Source organism: Haliotis rubra, unplaced genomic scaffold (assembly GCF_003918875.1).
Source record: "Haliotis rubra isolate DU_JTF1 unplaced genomic scaffold, ASM391887v1 Scf385, whole genome shotgun sequence".
Classification (NCBI taxonomy): Eukaryota; Metazoa; Mollusca; class Gastropoda; order Lepetellida; family Haliotidae; genus Haliotis; species Haliotis rubra.
The window spans coordinates 701,763-719,532 of record NW_025767063.1 but is presented as its reverse complement, the minus strand read 5'-3'; the positions used below and the strand labels follow the sequence as shown (position 1 = coordinate 719,532).

The following is a 17,770-nucleotide window of genomic DNA, read 5'->3' as shown; positions in this document are numbered from 1 at the left end:
TAATTCACCATCACAGAATTAATTTCATTTCTTTTAATCTGAGCTCGTTTCCATGTCTCGACCACGGAAGGTGGTCAAAGGTGATGAATATTCACAAAATTCAATTTTCTATCCCAAGGCGCAGGGTTAGGATCACAATTACTTGGTCCCAGCAGACGTCAAGTAGCAGTGATAAACAAGGTGATCGCAGGAAGGTAAATGGCTACGCTAACACTCCGACCAGCGTTTCCACAGAATTGACCAAGAAGAAATAAAACATGGCTGCTTCAACTGACAGGCAGTTATGTAAATGCGTTCATCTTGATCGGGAAACTAATCCCTTTACCAAAAGCTTGGCCGTCTTCAAAGACTGCTGCTAATACGTCTGCCTCTCTTGTGACTTGAGCGAGAACGCGATACTGGCTTCTGATGTTGTTCAGAGAATGCCTGATCTTTCTGTGGAGTGCGGAGACAACGACTTCATGACAGATCAGAACACAAGACGAATATTCAGATTTTTATTGGGAACCTTTGAAAAAATGAAATCCTCATTATCTTTATCTTCAAAGGCCACAGATTCTGATTAGTATTACGAACGGTTTCAACAAGACAGTTTATTGGTTGTCCGGCTAAGAATAAATAAGTTGTTGGTATAGTGTTTTTTACACCTTAGGGAACTACTGAATTGTACATCACAAGGTTTTGACATTATCTCCAGAATGCTATTAACTTTTTAAAGCTGAAAGGTCAACAGAATCCATCTTGGTCTGTACTGATTGTCAGCTCATTTTGCTGTATGTAGCCCACTGTATGGAGCCTGCCATAAAGTGCCCACTTCACGGAGCCTGTTGTACAGTGCCCACTTTACGGAGCCTGCTGTATGGAGCCTGTTGTACAGTGCCCACTTTATGGAGCCTGTTGTACAGTGCCCACTTTACAGAGCCTGTTGTACAGTGCCCACTTTACGGAGCCTGCTGTATGGAGCCTGTTGTACAGTGCCCACTTTATGGAGCCTGCTGAATGGAGCCTGTTGTACAGAGACCACTGTATGGAGCCTGTTGTACAGTGCCCACTTTACAGAGCCTGCTGTATGGAGCCTGTTGTACAGTGCCCACTTTACGGAGCCTGCTGCATGGAGCCTGTTGTACAGTGCCCACTTTGTGGAGCCTGCTGCCTGTTGTACAGTGCATGGAGCCTGTTGTACAGTGCACACTGTATGAAGCCTGTTGTACAGTGCACACTGTATGGAAGCCTGTTGGAGCCTGTTGTACAGTGCACACTGTATGAAGCCTGCTGAATGGAGCCTGTTGTACAGAGACCACTGTATGGAGCCTGTTGTACAGTGCCCACTTTATGGAGCCTGCTGTATGGAGCCTGTTGTACAGTGCCCACTTTGTGGAGCCTGCTGTATGGAGCCTGTTGTACAGTGCACACTGTATGAAGCCTGCTGTAATGAGTGGGCCCCATCTGAGCAGTCTGTTATCTGGCACCAGTCACTTCAGTCAGCCAGTATCAGAGTCATGTCAATTGTATTCAAAGGCTAACAAAGGTCCTTGGATGTCCTTAGATCTGAGCAACAGCAAGCCACGACTGACTTTAATGAAAGTGTATCAAGGTGGACTGAATCTGAATCAAACAGTTATTGTAGTAAGCAAACAAGTATTGTCTTGCCACTTTTAGCAATATTCCAGCAATATCACAGCATATAGCACCAAACATGGGTCATCAGAGACTGGAGTATCTGTGTACAGCCTCCACTTCTCATGATAATGATGCTGATGAGGATTTATTCTGTTTTCCGACATGATGCATATTTTTCACATGGCCTAGTACCAGGCCATTAAGTGAGTGAGTGAGTTTAGTTTCATGCCACACTCAGCAATATTCCAGCTATATGACGGCATCGATTATATGTAAATAATTGAGTCTGGACCAGACAATCCAGTGATCCACAGCATGAGCATCAACTAAGTGTCAGATAGAAGGAGGGGTGACTATGACTGAAAGGAAGGACAACCTCAGGGGGGTGTTTGCGCTGCATGTTCAATTTTTGTATGAATTTTGAATGTTGCCAGATTAGTCATGGGGGAATCGGAAGTATGGGGTAGTTTGGTCGTTGTTGTTTATATTGTTTTGTTTTTGTCTTTTTACTTCTTTTCGTTTTAGGTTACTACGTTTTTGTTATGTTGGTACTCGTGGGTTATGTGCGAATATATGCAGCACAGAAGGCCAGTTTTGATTAGAAAAAAGCCCAAAGCTTTGAAGGTTTGAGTGTTATAGAGTGGGCTCAGGAGTGTTTGTAGTGCCAGGTGTGTGTTAGTGTCCAGTGAACTCTGGAGAAACCATTCTGTGTTGTTTGTAGTGTCAGTGTGTGTTAGTGTCCAGTGAACTCTGGAGCACCATTCCGTGTTGTGGGTAGTGTCAGTGTGTGTTAGTGTCCAGTGAACTCTGGAGCACCATTCCATGTTGTAGATAGTGTCAGGTGTGTGTTAGTGTCCAGTGAACTCTGGAGCACTATTCTGTGTTGTAGGTAGTGTCAGTGTGTGTTAGTGTCCAGTGAACTCTGGAGCACTATTCTGTGTTGTAGGTAGTGTCAGTGTGTGTTAGTGTCCAGTGAACTCTGGAGCACCATTCTGTGTTGTAGGTAGTGTCAGTGTGTGTTAGTGTCCAGTGAACTCTGGAGCACTATTCTGTGTTGTAGGTAGTGTCAGGTGTGTGTTAGTGTCCAGTGAACTCTGGAGCACTATTCTGTGTTGTAGGTAGTGTCAGGTGTGTGTTAGTGTCCAGTGAACTCTGGAGCACTATTCTGTGTTGTAGGTAGTGTGTACAGTGTGTGTTAGTGTCCAGTGAACTCTGGAGCACTATTCTGTGTTGTAGGTAGTGTCAGGTGTGTGTTAGTGTCCAGTGAACTCTGGAGCACTATTCTGTGTTGTAGGTAGTGTCAGTGTGTGTTAGTGTCCAGTGAACTCTGGTCCACCATTCTGTGTTGTAGGTATTGTTAGGTGTGTGTTAGTGTCCAGTGAACTCTGGAGCACTATTCTGTGTTGTAGGTAGTGTCAGTGTGTGTTAGTATCCAGTGAACTCTGGTCCACCATTCTGTGTTGTAGGTAGTGGCAAGTGTGTGTTAGTGTCCAGTGAACTCTGGAGCACTATTCTGTGTTGTAGGTAGTGTCAGGTGTGTGTTAGTGTCCAGTGACCTCCGGAGCACTATTCTGTGTTGTAGGTAGTGTCAGGTGTGTGTTAGTGTCCAGTGAACTCTGGAGCACTATTCTGTGTTGTAGGTAGTGTCAGGTGTGTGTTAGTGTCCAGTGAACTCTGGAGCACTATTCTGTGTTGTAGGTAGTGTCAGGTGTGTGTTAGTGTCCAGTGAACTCTGGAGCACTATTCTGTGTTGTAGGTAGTGTCAGGTGTGTGTTAGTGTCCAGTGACCTCCGAAGCACCATTCTGTGTTGTAGGTAGTGTCAGGTGTGTGTTAGTGTCCAGTGACCTCCGGAGCACCATTCTGTGTTGTAGGTAGTGTCAGTGTGTGCTAGTGTCCAGTGAACTCTGGAGCACCATTCTGTGTTGTAGGTAGTGTCAGGTGTGTGTTAGTGTCCAGTGACCTCCGGAGCACCATTCTGTGTTGTAGGTAGTGTCAGTGTGTGTTAGTGTCCAGTGACCTCCGGAGCACCATTCTGTGTTGTAGGTAGTGTCAGTGTGTGTTAGTGTCCAGTGAACTCTGGAGCACCATTCTGTGTTGTAGGTAGTGTCAGGTGTGTGTTAGTGTCCAGTGACCTCCGGAGCACCATTCTGTGTTGTTTGTAGTGTGTACAGTGTGTGTTAGTGTCCAGTGAACTCTGGAGCACCATTCTGTGTTGTACGTAGTGTCAGTGTGTGTTAGTGTCCAGTGAACTCTGGAGCACCATTCTGTGTTGTAGGTAGTGTGTACAGTGTGTACAGTGTAGGACATGTTCGGGTGTTTCTGCTTCGTTGAAGTGTTTGCATTTGCTAGTCTGGCATTTTTTCATTTCATATAAGTGGGAGTTAACCTGTTTGGTTATTTGTGTTATAGTTATAACCCTGTCTATATTTCTCAGTTTACAGTATATAATATTTATGGTATATTTGTAGTTTATTGAGTGGTTTTTGGAGTAGACATTTTAGTTTATAATTTGAAGTTAGGTACTTACTTTGCCATTTTTGAATAGGCTTTTGAATTCATTTGTAGGTATGCTTACGTAACTTCTGGGGCTTTAGGGCGGTTTTGGCTGCCTTGTCAGCAAGTTCATTGCTCAACACACCAACATGGACAGGGATCCCTCCGGGAGATAGAGCCACACTCATCATATAGGGTTGCTTCCTTCTTGGCCTGCTCCGTGGGGAGATCCTAGGGGCAGCTGCTGAGCTGTGTTCGGCTGGGGACAATTAGCTGGCAAAGCTCTCTAATTAATGACTCACGACTGTCTCCTTGCTTTTTTAGCTGAAAGGTTGTTGGCACCAGTACGACAGATGTGTCCCCAAGTACAGGGGTTCCACAAAGAGAGGGGTCGCAGTTATCAGACAGTCGTTAGTCTATGCTAAGTTACTGGAGTTACGATCTTACTGATAAGATCACTTTCTGGAACTGACCTGTGTTTACAGTGATGCACTCCAGCTACAACAGATTATAAACAATTGTACTTTAAGATTAGCGAGCCTAACCAGCGGTCAGGTCCACTGACTTCACACATGTCATTGTATCCCAACTGCATAGGTCAATGTTCATTATGTTGATCACTGGAGTGTCTGGTCCAGACTCAGATATTTACAAACCGCTGCCATACAGCTGGAATATTCCTGAGGGTGGTGTTAAACAACAAACATATAAACAAAACTCTGAACATAAAAAAAATCAAACACATTTTCTTCAGGTTCAGTATCAGAGTGAGTGAGTGAGTGAGTTTAGTTTTATGCCGTGGCGTTCTGTATCAGAACATTCAGTGTTGTACAAGATGCTTTCTAGGGTGCCATATTAAAAATAAGCACAGACAGAAAATGACATACAGTATTCCTATATTCACTGATGCCCAGTATTATGCAGCAGGACCTTGTAATCTGGGTGAACAGCACTGTAAACCATTGAGGAACATGGACTCGTCTTGGGGTACCAGGCACTTTAATATACAAATACCAACGACACTTCATCGTTTAAGGCTCTCTGTGAAAGCCCTGTGAGATGAGTGCAGGCAATTTATAAAGAATACTTTAAGCTGACATACGATTCAGATAGGGGAATTGATATCCTCAGCAGCGCCTAGGATTTTGTTCGAGACAGAAAACTTCTTCAAAGGTGATTCAAAACATATAAATCTCCGAAGGAAACCCAACAAATCCAGTATGCCACATCACATTCATTTTCATCCAGCCTGTTCAGTGAATATTCAAAAACATACAAAATTAATTTTGGAAACATTTCTGGGTAATGACTGTTATGTTTTTAAACACTTTCCACTGTTGGCCCGCTATGCAGCTTACAATGTGACAGCATTGTGGTGGCTGAAGGACACCAGACAGTAACATCTGTGCTAGACTCTTTACACAATGTGACAGTGTTGTGGTGGCCGAAGGACACCAGACAGTAACATCTGTGCTAGACTCTTCACACAATGTGACAGCGTTGTGGTGGCCGAAGGACACCAGACAGTAACATCTGTGCTAGACTCTTCACACAATGTGACAGCGTTGTGGTGGCTGAAGGACACCAGACAGTAACATCTGTGCTAGACTCTTTACACAATGTGACAGCGTTGTGGTGGCTGAAGGACACCAGACAGTAACATCTGTGCTAGACTCTTCACACAATGTGACAGCGCTTGTGGTGGCTCAAGGACACCAGACAGTAACATCTGTGCTAGACTCTTCACACAATGTGACAGCGTTGTGGTGGCGAAGACACCAGACAGTAACATCTGTGCTAGACTCTTCACACAATGTGACAGCGTTGTGGTGGCTGAAGGACACCAGACAGTAACATCTGTGCTAGACTCTTCACACAATGTGACAGCGTTGTGGTGGCTGAAGGACACCAGACAGTAACATCTGTGCTAGACTCTTTACACAATGTGACAGCGTTGTGGTGGCTGAAGGACACCAGACAGTAACATCTGTGCTAGACTCTTCACACAATGTGACAGCGTTGTGGTGGCTGAAGGACACCAGACAGTAACATCTGTGCTAGACTCTTTACACAATGTGACAGCGTTGTGGTGGCTGAAGGACACCAGACAGTAACATCTCTGCTGGACTCTTTACACAATGTGACAGCGTTGTGGTGGCCGAAGGACACCAGACAGTAACATCTGTGCTGGAGACTCTTGTGCTGGACAATGTGACAGCGTTGTGGTGGCTGAAGGACACCAGACAGTAACATCTGTGCTAGACTCTTCACACACAATGTGACAGCGTTGTGGTGGCTGAAGGACACCAGACAGTAACATCTGTGCTAGACTCTTCACACAATGTGACAGCGCTTGTGGTGGCTGAAGGACACCAGACAGACAGTAACATCTGTGCTAGACTCTTCACACAATGTGACAGCGTTGTGGTGGCTGAAGGACACCAGACAGTAACATCTGTGCTAGACTCTTTACACAATGTGACAGCGTTGTGGTGGCTGGAAGGACACCAGACAGTAACATCTGTGCTAGACTCTTCACACAATGTGACAGCGTTGTGGTGGTGGCTGAAGGACACCAGACAGTAACATCTGTGCTAGACTCTTCACACAATGTGACAGCGTTGTGGTGGCTGAAGGACACCAGACAGTAACATCTGTGCTAGACTCTTCACACAATGTGACAGCGTTGTGGTGGCTGAAGGACACCAGACAGTAACATCTGTGCTAGACTCTTCACACAATGTGACAGCGTTGTGGTGGCTGAAGGACACCAGACAGTAACATCTGTGCTAGACTCTTCACACAATGTGCATCTTTTGCACCGTTTACTAAATACGGAAAATCTGGACGTAGCTAACTGAGCATGTGTCGCGGCGTTCTGTCAACAAGCAAATAACCTGATCTGCTTCAAGCATGAAAACATAATTCACTTTAAAAGTCTTCAATCAATAACAAATTCAATCATTTGGTTCTAATCAATTCGAAATTGCTATTTTTTCACACTTCACTTCAATATCAAACTGCTAGACTCCTGTGGAGCTATTTATAGACGAATCTAAAAGAGATGTTTCTTTGAGTATAGATGATAACTGATCACAGCATCTTTTTGTATGGCAGTATGGAAGATACTGAACAAGTCAAAGTGTAAATTTGGTAACCCGAGAAACAATGAGCAAATGGACCAATGAGCTGGGTTTAACACCACATTAACTCTGGTTATACCACAAGGTGTCAGCTTCACGGCGGAAGTGATGTGACTCTACACACTGTATCTGACAAGGACTGAATGGATGAGGCTATTTTACCACAAATTTGTAATACATTTTTTAACAAACATCCCAATGAAATATAATAATAGTGATAAAAACATAACAATTCTTAATCATATTCACATATTTTTTCAAACAATAACAATAAAACATGCTTGTGCGGCATGCAGTTCACCACCATATAGTTTCCTCATTAGCAGTATTATCATATCAGGGTGGTGGGGTAGCCTAGTGGTTAAAGCGTTCACTCATCCAGCGAAGTCCCAGGTTCAATTCCCCACATGGGTACAATGTGTGAAGCCCATTTCTGGTGTTCTCTGCCGTGATATTGCTGGAATATGGCTACTCACTTGCTCACTAACTATAATATCACAACGAAGATATTTCAATGACTTCAAAGTGTGTGTATACTCTAAAATATTGTATCAATTCTGAGAAAAGTATTGATCTGGAAAAAACTGCAGACATCTGATGAAAGATTAAATGAGAAAACAGCCATCATGACATGGTGGTTAATACTTCCAACCAGAAACTAAACATCTGAAGTGCATTAAGAAGGTTACTGCAGCTTCCGACAGTAGAACAAACTAGGTGCTTGTAACCTGACCAGCACTGTTGACACTGAAATGTACATGAAAGAGATTAATGCCCTACTTTGACTGGTGTCCTCCAGTGATTAGGCCTACATAGATGCCTGATTGCTATCTAAATACCACTCCAACTTGCTTCCTATCCTTCCCATATACATATATAAGGTCTATAATTACATCATCAGTTTAATTGCTCTCAAACAGACAGTAAAATGCCAATATTGCATTAATTGATGATTTGATAGTCTGACGAACTCCCTGGGTGAAAATAACAAGTAGAGACATCCGAGTTCACAGAGACAACTTCCAGGCAAGATAATCATGAAATTGATCTTAAAAGCACAACTGACAGTGTATATATCATACGAGGTGTATAATGAAATATGCATTCTCATATTTGTTTTTTTGCATCGAACTGACAATCCAATATCAAGTTCAATTTTAATTCCCCTCAGTCAAGATATGCAACTCACATGAGATGCTCATGATTAAGATCCCTCTCTGCTCGTTGAATGAAATTAATTATTTCTCGAACCATCAAAGGACTAAGTAAGTCTCAATTCAATGTATGTTTTAGGGTTACAGCTTTGCCGTTTTACCAGAGCACCTCCTCCGGGACTATTCAGATCTGGGCTAGTCTCCAAGCACCATCGCTTTACAGTCAGGACAATTTGATCTGAAACTGAACCAAATAATTGGGGAATCGACAGCCATCATTATCCCCTTGTGCAAAGGCATAAAATTTGGGAAGCCTCAGAAATAACGAGCAGTAATTGTGTGTATCAAAACACGTGGCCCAAACACATCATCACATTTTTACTGGATTGGGAAGATGCTCTGCCGTGTTGGAAGACATGGTCAATACCAAAACAGCCCGATAAGTCTCTCCCTGTACGTCAATATCACAGCCTTGCTTGAAGCTGAACATAAATCACAGCTCATTGTCACCAATCAATAAAAGAAACTGATAATTCTATGATTGAGAACAGAGGCGAAAACAGCTCACGACAAATTGCCCATAGACACATATTTCCGTGGAATGGTCCCAGGGAGTGGAGTCGCTCCTAAAGTGAAGCTGCTTGCCGAGAGCTTGATTGTGCTCCGACACCATGTCCTGAGCCAGTCAAGCATACACATCGTTAATTAGAATCTCAATCATATCTCCCTTACCCATCATGCCGTCTGATTGAACAATTGATCTTCATCGTAGCTCACATTGTTGTTCCAACGTTCTTGGAAATTCCGCCAGTTATTGCTTCAACAAATATTATTGTTGACCATTTCCATGAATCTGTTTGTCATGTAAGTAATTCCTAATGGTCGTATCTGCCCCAGGCCGGAAGGGGTCACTGTGAAGGTGTCAATGCCACAGACCCATCTCACGTTCATGAATATGAAAAGCAAATGCTTGTACATTCATCAGTAGTGAGACAAGCATTCAGAATAGGTCTGCCATTTTGTTCTTCTCATTCCTGTAACCTACCCATTACAACGGCTTTCTTCAGCCTTCAGAAAGCACTGTACCTTGGATTCAATCCCAAAATGCTTTAGACAATAATTCAATATATTTCTTGCATATCACAAGATGAACATATTTACAGGTATCCAACTTGGATTTTAAGGTGTACAAAAATATTCAGCTTCTAAAAGATCCTACACACCCTTCGAGACACTTCTAACAAATTCATAAGCTCTGGCGAAAATGAAATCTATCTTGTGACTCCATCAGACATTAGGTTAACTCAAAGCTGGACTAACATGTCATTGAAATGAAAATAGTTTACAGAAGAAAACATGCTATAAAATTATCATTATGGCAAGACTTTCTTTAAACTGCAGGAATCTAGACTTGCTAGGAAGTCCAGACTTAGAGGACTGTACTGTTTTAGTGTCTGTATGACTATAGTCTGCTGTGAAAACGTACATTAAATAAAACACCGAGAACAAGTAGGGTTGGCCTAAGTTAATGCTCATCACCTACCGCACGTGCATTTGTTTCACTGTTCCAACTACTGTGCTTACCCCTTGTAATACAAACCAATAATAGCCATTTGAAACTATGATCATTTGTTAAACAACTTTTATTCTAAGATGAATAAAATTTGGATATTTAAATGTTCAATTGGCAAGGTAAAATTATGAGGATTCGGAATCTTAATTTCACTTTATTCGACTTACTTTTTTGTAAAAAGTGAATTTCATCGGTACGTTTTCACTGCAAACAGACTATAATTAGAGTGAGTGAACGCGCACTGATCACCTCGCAAGTGGGTGATCTGGTGACACCAGGATGACCAACAGACATATACAGCATGGCGACTGGCTTATTGGGCAGCTAGACTCTGTTAATATTGATAGTCATCATCATGCCACAATAACCAAATGAAATCTGTCTGTATAATCCTGCAGGATGAAACTCCTGGTCTGAGCAACCATTCATGCTGTCAAGATTGTTTTGTTTATTTACATTGCAGTACCCCAGCTGCATGATGACAGGCTTACAAACAATCAAGTGGGAACCAGACAATCCAGTGATACTGTTAATGAACAATTCCACCAGGGTGTGATAACAAAACCAAGTCACCAGGCCTGACAATCTGATCCTGACTTCATCTTACAACAGCATATATATCGCTGCAGATCTACCAGTCAGAGGATGTCTACCTGTAGGGTAGAAGGTCAGAACGTGAGACATTCACATGTCCAGTTCGGCCTTTCCCGTGTCCATCAACAACTTCTGTTGCTGCAGATCTACACAGTCAGAGGATGTCTACCTGTAGGGTAGAAGGTCAGAACGTGAGACATTCACATGTCCAGTTCGGCCTTTCCCGTGTCCATCAACAACTTCTGTTGCTGCAGATCTACCAGTCAGAGGATGTCTACCTGTAGGGTAGAAGGTCAGAAGCAGATCTACCAGTCAGAGCATGTCTACTGGTAGGGTAGGAGGTCAGAACGTGAGACATTCACATGTCCAGTTCGGCCTTTCCTGTGTCCATCAACAACTTCTGTTGCTGCAGATCTACCCAGTCAGAGGATGTCTACTGGTAGGGTAGGAGGACACATAGTCAGCCACTCACAGGTCCAGTTCGGACCTCCCCTGTGTCCATCCAGCCACAGGCAAACTGTAGCGCAAATAGAGTTGCGCAACAAAAAGAAAATGACCAGTCTTCCTATATGAGAGTGAAGCGAGCAAAGGTTGGCAACGTACTTCCCTCGATTCAGTTCGAAAAATATTTTTATCAAAATATCAAAACTAAAAATCGCAGTTGAACCGGAAGCTGGCAGGGGTAATGGAGGCAAAGAACGGATTGATATGGCACGAGTGGCGCTTAAAATGTTGAATTAAATATGTTTTACATGAGTAATTATTAAATATGAGGTTGGAAATCTGAGAGCACAACCCTGTGAGGAAATGGGTGTCTACCTTTGATGGTGGCGATTTTTTATTTTGATATTAAAAATATTTTTCGAACCGAAGCGAGGGAAGTACATTGCCAAGGTTAGCTCGCTTCACTCGCATATAGGAAGACTGGTCATTTCTCTTTGTTGCGCAACCCTATTTGTGCTACAGTTTCCCTGTGCTCCAGCAGCCAGTCACACTCTGCTGCCATTCTGACCATCCAATCACAATTCTAGCAGTAGAAATGACTGGACACACTTGATGTCCATGCTACTCTCAGAGACAGATTTGCAACTCAAATCATCTTCATTTATCCTGTGCCCAATGTCATTTGGCCACCCTGCTATGATGAATAAATGGACTATTCCCTTAACTCAAGTTTTGAGTTTCAAATATTTTACAAAATAACTGTCCAATCAAGTTACCGTGATGAATCCAAGATTCTCCCTACGGAATCGCTGATCATGGGCATATTGACATCACTTCCCCTCACTGAGAGAGAGCCGCAGCTTCTGGGGTGTATTTATAATAATGGAACACATTAGACAGTCAACACATCAATGCACAAAAATATGAATAAAAACTGGTTTATTTGATTGACATCAAAGTTCCAGCTAACAATGTCTTTGTACTCCTTCAACTTAAGAAAGGAAATGATGTTTTCATGAGTGTTACAAAAGTGTACACGTTTCAAACAAATCCAATTTCCTACAAATGACAACTTCTCCACATATGCAGATCCTGGGGTACGATGATGTAACTTTATCATTTGCAATTTCCTTTCTTAATGTCAAGTTTCTATCACCCTCGGAAATGAGTTCGACATCTGTGTATCAACCTTCTCTCAGGATGCATCAGAAATCACTCTCCCCACGCAATATGGAAATAAGTCTTTTCCTTTCCAAAAAGCACTCTTTCATTAAAAGCTGTTCACTTTTGGCAACAACACAACAGACCTTTATTATCTCCTTGTGTACAGAGTGCATTGCATGATCCGAGATAATCAGTCCGTTCATTCTGGACAAACTCAGGCAAATACTAGCATTATGATCAGTTGTCTGGTCGCTAGCACAGCCAATGTTGAGCAGAAGCCAGGCAGAGAAATCCTCCTCCTCCAAATAGTGCTAAGTTATTATGTGATTGTCTTAAATATTCATGAATCTGTCAACAAGCAAGTTCCCATGCATCCTGGCCTGGTGCTAAGTATTGTAAATTATGCATGAAGTGGATGCCATGATGAAATATCTCAATGAAATATTAATAAATTGAATATGTTTTTTACCCATTTGTCACAGTTGTTCAGAAGTTTTGAAGAATAATAACAGGTTCAACTTGAACAAACCCTTGCTTGTTTTTCAAACTGATTGATGAAGAAAATAATGGTCTAGACGTCATATCGCAGTTGAAAATAATACGCTTCCAAAATGAGGCAACTACTTATACTCTTCACTGAGAAAATGTCTTATTTTTTCATCTAATACCACACAGAGAAAATGCACAGATCCATATCATAAATGAGGGTCCACACAGGGGGACTTTGCGGCATAGATCCAGAACTACATGCGAGGGTCCACACAGGGGTACTTTGTAACAAAGACACAGCATTGCACGTGAGGGTCCACACACACACTCTGTCAACAAATTACTTTTGATAAAGAAGTCACAGCCCATTTTATATATACAAAAAAACATACACGCTTAATCCCCAAACAGTCCTGTGTGATTTAGTGAAGGGACCCCCATGTGAAGCCCCAGCAGCGTAGCGAAGGCTTTTATTTACACTCCTCCTTAGTGGCAAATGATGAGATATATTCGGTATTTCCCATGGTACCACCAACACAACATAGATACTGCATGACATTACTCGATTGTCAATAGACATTTGGAAACTAAAGCTGATTGTCCAAAATAAATTAATTGCTCAGTATAATCGACTTCAATGTACACAGGAAAAATTGTATTCAATTTTGTTTGCTCAAATATGTTCTGATATTTCGCGTATTGCTTTACAAAACCTAATACTATAGTACTACGACAGTAGCTCAACTGTAACCATGGTTACATCTGCAATATGACATCCTAACCCATAAAGATCTGGGTTAGAACTGGTCTTCAGCAACCCATGCTTGTCTCCACGCGAAGATCTGGGTTAGAATTGGTCTTCAGCAACCCATGCTTGTCTCCACGTGAAGATCTGGGTTAGAATTGGTCTTCAGCAACCCATGCTTGTCTCCCCGTGAAGATCCAGGTTAGAATTGGTCTTCAGCAACCCATGCTTGTCTCCCCGTGAAGATCCGGGTTAGAATTGGTCTTCAGCAACCCATGCTTGTCTCCCTGTGAAGATCCGGGTTAGAATTGGTCTTCAGCAACCCATGCTTGTCTCCCGTGAAGATCCGGGTTAGAATTGGTCTTCAGCAACCCATACTTGTCTCCCTGTGAAGATCTGGGTTAGAATTGGTCTTCAGCAACCCATGCTTGTCTCCCCGTGAAGATCTGGGTTAGAATTGGTCTTCAGCAACCCATGCTTGTCTCCCTGTGAAGATCTGGGTTAGAACTGGTCTTCAGCAACCCATGCTTGTCGTAACAGGCGGCTAACAGGATCAGGTGGTCAGGCTCACTGACTTGGTTGACACATGTCATCATATCCCAAATGCTTAGATCAATACTCATGATGTTGGTCACTGGATTGTCTGGCCCAGACTTGATTATATACAGACCGAGACAGAGTGTTGCATGTAAAACAACCAAACAAAGTATGACATCCCAGTGGACCCTGGCTAGAGCAACCGTCAGTTGGGAGTAGTCAGCCACACCAGTCTCATGAGTCTGAACCAGTGGTTGATGTAATGAGCACTATCCTATGATTCAATGGCTTCAATGATATGCAATGAGCATGGAGTCTGACCACAAGACCCATTGAGCTGACTCTTAAAACAAAAAGCAGGTAGTTGGATCTATCTTGGCAGCTGTACAGGGAACATCTTCCACAACAGCAAATATGCAGTGGTTGTTCTAGATTGGCGATAACAAGGGTACTTCAGACCTAATGGCTACAAAGTTGGGTCATCAGAGACAACAGTGAGGTCATCAGAGACAACAGTGAGGTCATCAGAGAGAAAGGTTAGGTCATCAGAGATAACAAGTCATCAGAGACAAAAGTGAGATCATCAGAGAGAAAGGTTAGGTCATCAGAGACAACAGTGAGATCATCAGAGACAAAAGTGAGATCATCAGAGACAAAAGGAGATCATCAGAGACAACAATGAGGTCATCAGAGACAATGAGGTCATCAGAGACAACAATGAGGTCATCAGAGACAACAATGAGGTCATCAGAGACAACAGTGAGATCATCAGAGACCAAAGTATAAAATCATTTTAGAGAGTGATTCCACAAATTACTTGGTGATCCATCTAAACATAGCATGTCAGCTTATGCGTGCTTGCAAGGAAGTTTGACAATTCATCCATCATTGAATTTGATTTCTTTTGTTTAATGTATATTTTACAACTCATTAATTTAGTGAAAACAGGCAGGGAAATGAGCTGTCTGTCAGGGACAATATTTCGATATTTCGCCCCAACTGATAGTGACAACAGAGACGTAACTGACTCACTTGGCTGTTCGGCTTGCAGATCTAAAATATTCATGAAAGGGAGAGTCTGCTTTCAACTGTTCCATCTCAATATGCCACAGTGTTTCTGTTCCTTGTATCAGTGAAAACATCAACAGGCTCTTTGAAGTCTCGAAACAACCAGGGAACTGAACTGGGGGAACTGAATACTGGGGAACTAAAAACTAAATACCACGGAACTAAATACTAATTCCGGGGAACCAGAAACTGAATACCAGAGGCTTAAATACCTCAGCACAAAATACCACGGAACTAAATACTACGTACCAGAGGACTAAACGACAGGGAACCAATTCTGCCCCAAATCCCCCAAGAATATATTTAATGGGATACACATTATCTCATTGACTAAATATTCATAGTTAAATTAATTATCACATATCATAGCAGTGTATATACAGATTGACATTGGTATATATTTATCACTATGATATATGATCAGTCTTACTGAATATACTTTGCTATAATATATTATTAGTTTTGCTGCATATACGCTGCTACTGTACATGATGCCATCATGCTGAGAGCAGCAGTAAACAACAATCACATGATTGCAAATTGTTTTGGTAGTCAATTTTCATCTGTATTATCATAAAATGCATCAACAGATGCCTCTCATACTTCCTCATGCAATCAGTAACCCTTGACAAACAAGGACATTTGTGTTGCACGTTCAGAGTAAAATCCCCAATAAACATGACAGTCCTCACATATCAATATCCTGATATTCCCAGAATCATAGCCCTTTCATCATTTACAGAGTCATGCAATGAACATTTGTCACTAACCTGCAGACATCAGCCACGGAGACTATTACCTGTGATTCCATTACCGATCAGCCTGACACAAGCAATGGTTTAACACCCAATGGCAGTTACAACATCGCTGATTAACACCGCCAGTCGGTCTACCTGAACAGATGGCTGCATTATCCAACATATCCCCAACAATAATCAATAAACACTGAGCAGGCCCACCCACGTGTGTGATAAATGGAATATAGCCCAGGTAGAGCTGGACCATCAGTGTACACAGGAAGCATCTGTCAGCCAGGTTAGATTACAGTTCATCATCATGGTTAGCATAGATTAGGCCACAGCTGTAAATTTACCTGTTTTACATTTGGGTGTTTGTTAGTCACTATGGATATAGTTGGTCATACCTGGACCACGGAGACCCATGTCTTGATAAACGAGGACTGGGAGGTTGAGCTACACCTAGCAATTTCCCAGCTATCTGACAATGGTATGTAAATCACTGAGTCTGGACCAGACAATCCAGTGATTATTAGTGTGAGCAAAGAACTATGTAATCAGTGTATAACACACAACCAACCAATACACAGGGTCTGACACACCCCTGACCCTGCTGACTGCTGGCCCTCACCAACACATGAGTGAGTGAGTGATGTGAGTTTAGTTTTATGCCTCACTCAGCAATATTCCAGCTAAATGGTGGCGGTCTGTAAATATCGAGTCTGGACCAGACAATCCAGTGATCAACAGCATGAGCATTGATCTAGGTAACTGGGATATAATGACATGTGTCAACCAAGTCAGCGAGCCTGACCACACGATCCTGTTAGTCACCTTTTTACTATATCAGCACACTGCAGTCATACATTTCACCACTGAATAAGTATTATTGCAGGTGCTACTTTTCCAAAAGCATCTTGCCAATTGATACAAAATTATGTGAAAAGTGATTACACTGATCTGACCTCCCCAATGTCTATATTTCAGCAGATACAGACACAATCCCAGCATCACCTTGTGTTAAACCTTTTTACCTACGCACACACAGGAAATGTGTGTAAATATATCAGTACACATGAGTGTAGTTGCCTTCTGACAGGCTGTAATCTGGGAACAATGCAGTATTTAACACACCATTTTCCGAGTCAACAATGTTCCTGCATAAACAAAGGGCTCATAGCATTAACTACCTGAGTGCTTAACGTAAATATTGTTGTGTCTAGTCTACTTGACAACAGTTTACATACACAATGTATCTTGTTTAACAGATAATATTGAATGTTTATCATTTACCCAACACTGCTATTTCAAAGAACCATGGACTGCAGCTTCAGAAACTGTTTAGACACTGATTACATCACAGACACGATGTTGCCCTTCATATCGCCTGTTTCTGTTATTTCAAAGTAACACAATCTGTTGTTTTCATAAACTATTTACATCCTGATTACATCACAAACATCAAGCATCCTCCAAGACAAGGACTTTTCTTAACTTGTTTTGACTACAATAATTCCAAGATTTAAAAATATTAACAGAGTTTGCCTCAAGGGAGTTGAGAATGACGTTCTGTCACATATATATTCGTTATGCCACACAAGAAAGCAGCACCAAACTTTGTAAATCCATGTTGCTAAAATTTAATTTAAAACCAGATAATTGAAGGAGTGAAGGAGAAAAGCTAATTTTACAACTTCAGGGCCCAGGCATGGAACCGGAAAAAATCCTGTGATTTTCTACGGTAGTATGTTGATAATTATTTACTCTTTCTACAGATGATGTGTTCCACATTCAACATCCAGCAAAGTGAATCCCAGGAAAACCACCATCCCAGATTTTCACTGACAATCTCTACATGAATCGACTTCCATCATTTACAGTGATTTATCTATTCCAGCCAGGCGGGTGATAAAATCTCAAAATAACTCACGGAGAGGAATAATCCAAATAGCACTTTCGCTTCCTAGGATTTCATCCACACCGTCAGCACTCCAGAAAACAAAGGCAT

At 42.1% G+C, this 17,770-nt stretch overlaps 1 protein-coding gene across 1 annotated transcript in view; it reads right to left on the bottom strand.

Moving 5' to 3' along the window:
- Positions 1-17,770, bottom strand: part of LOC124286534 — a 54,964-nt gene that overhangs the window by 36,370 nt on the left and 824 nt on the right. The window lies entirely within an intron of this gene.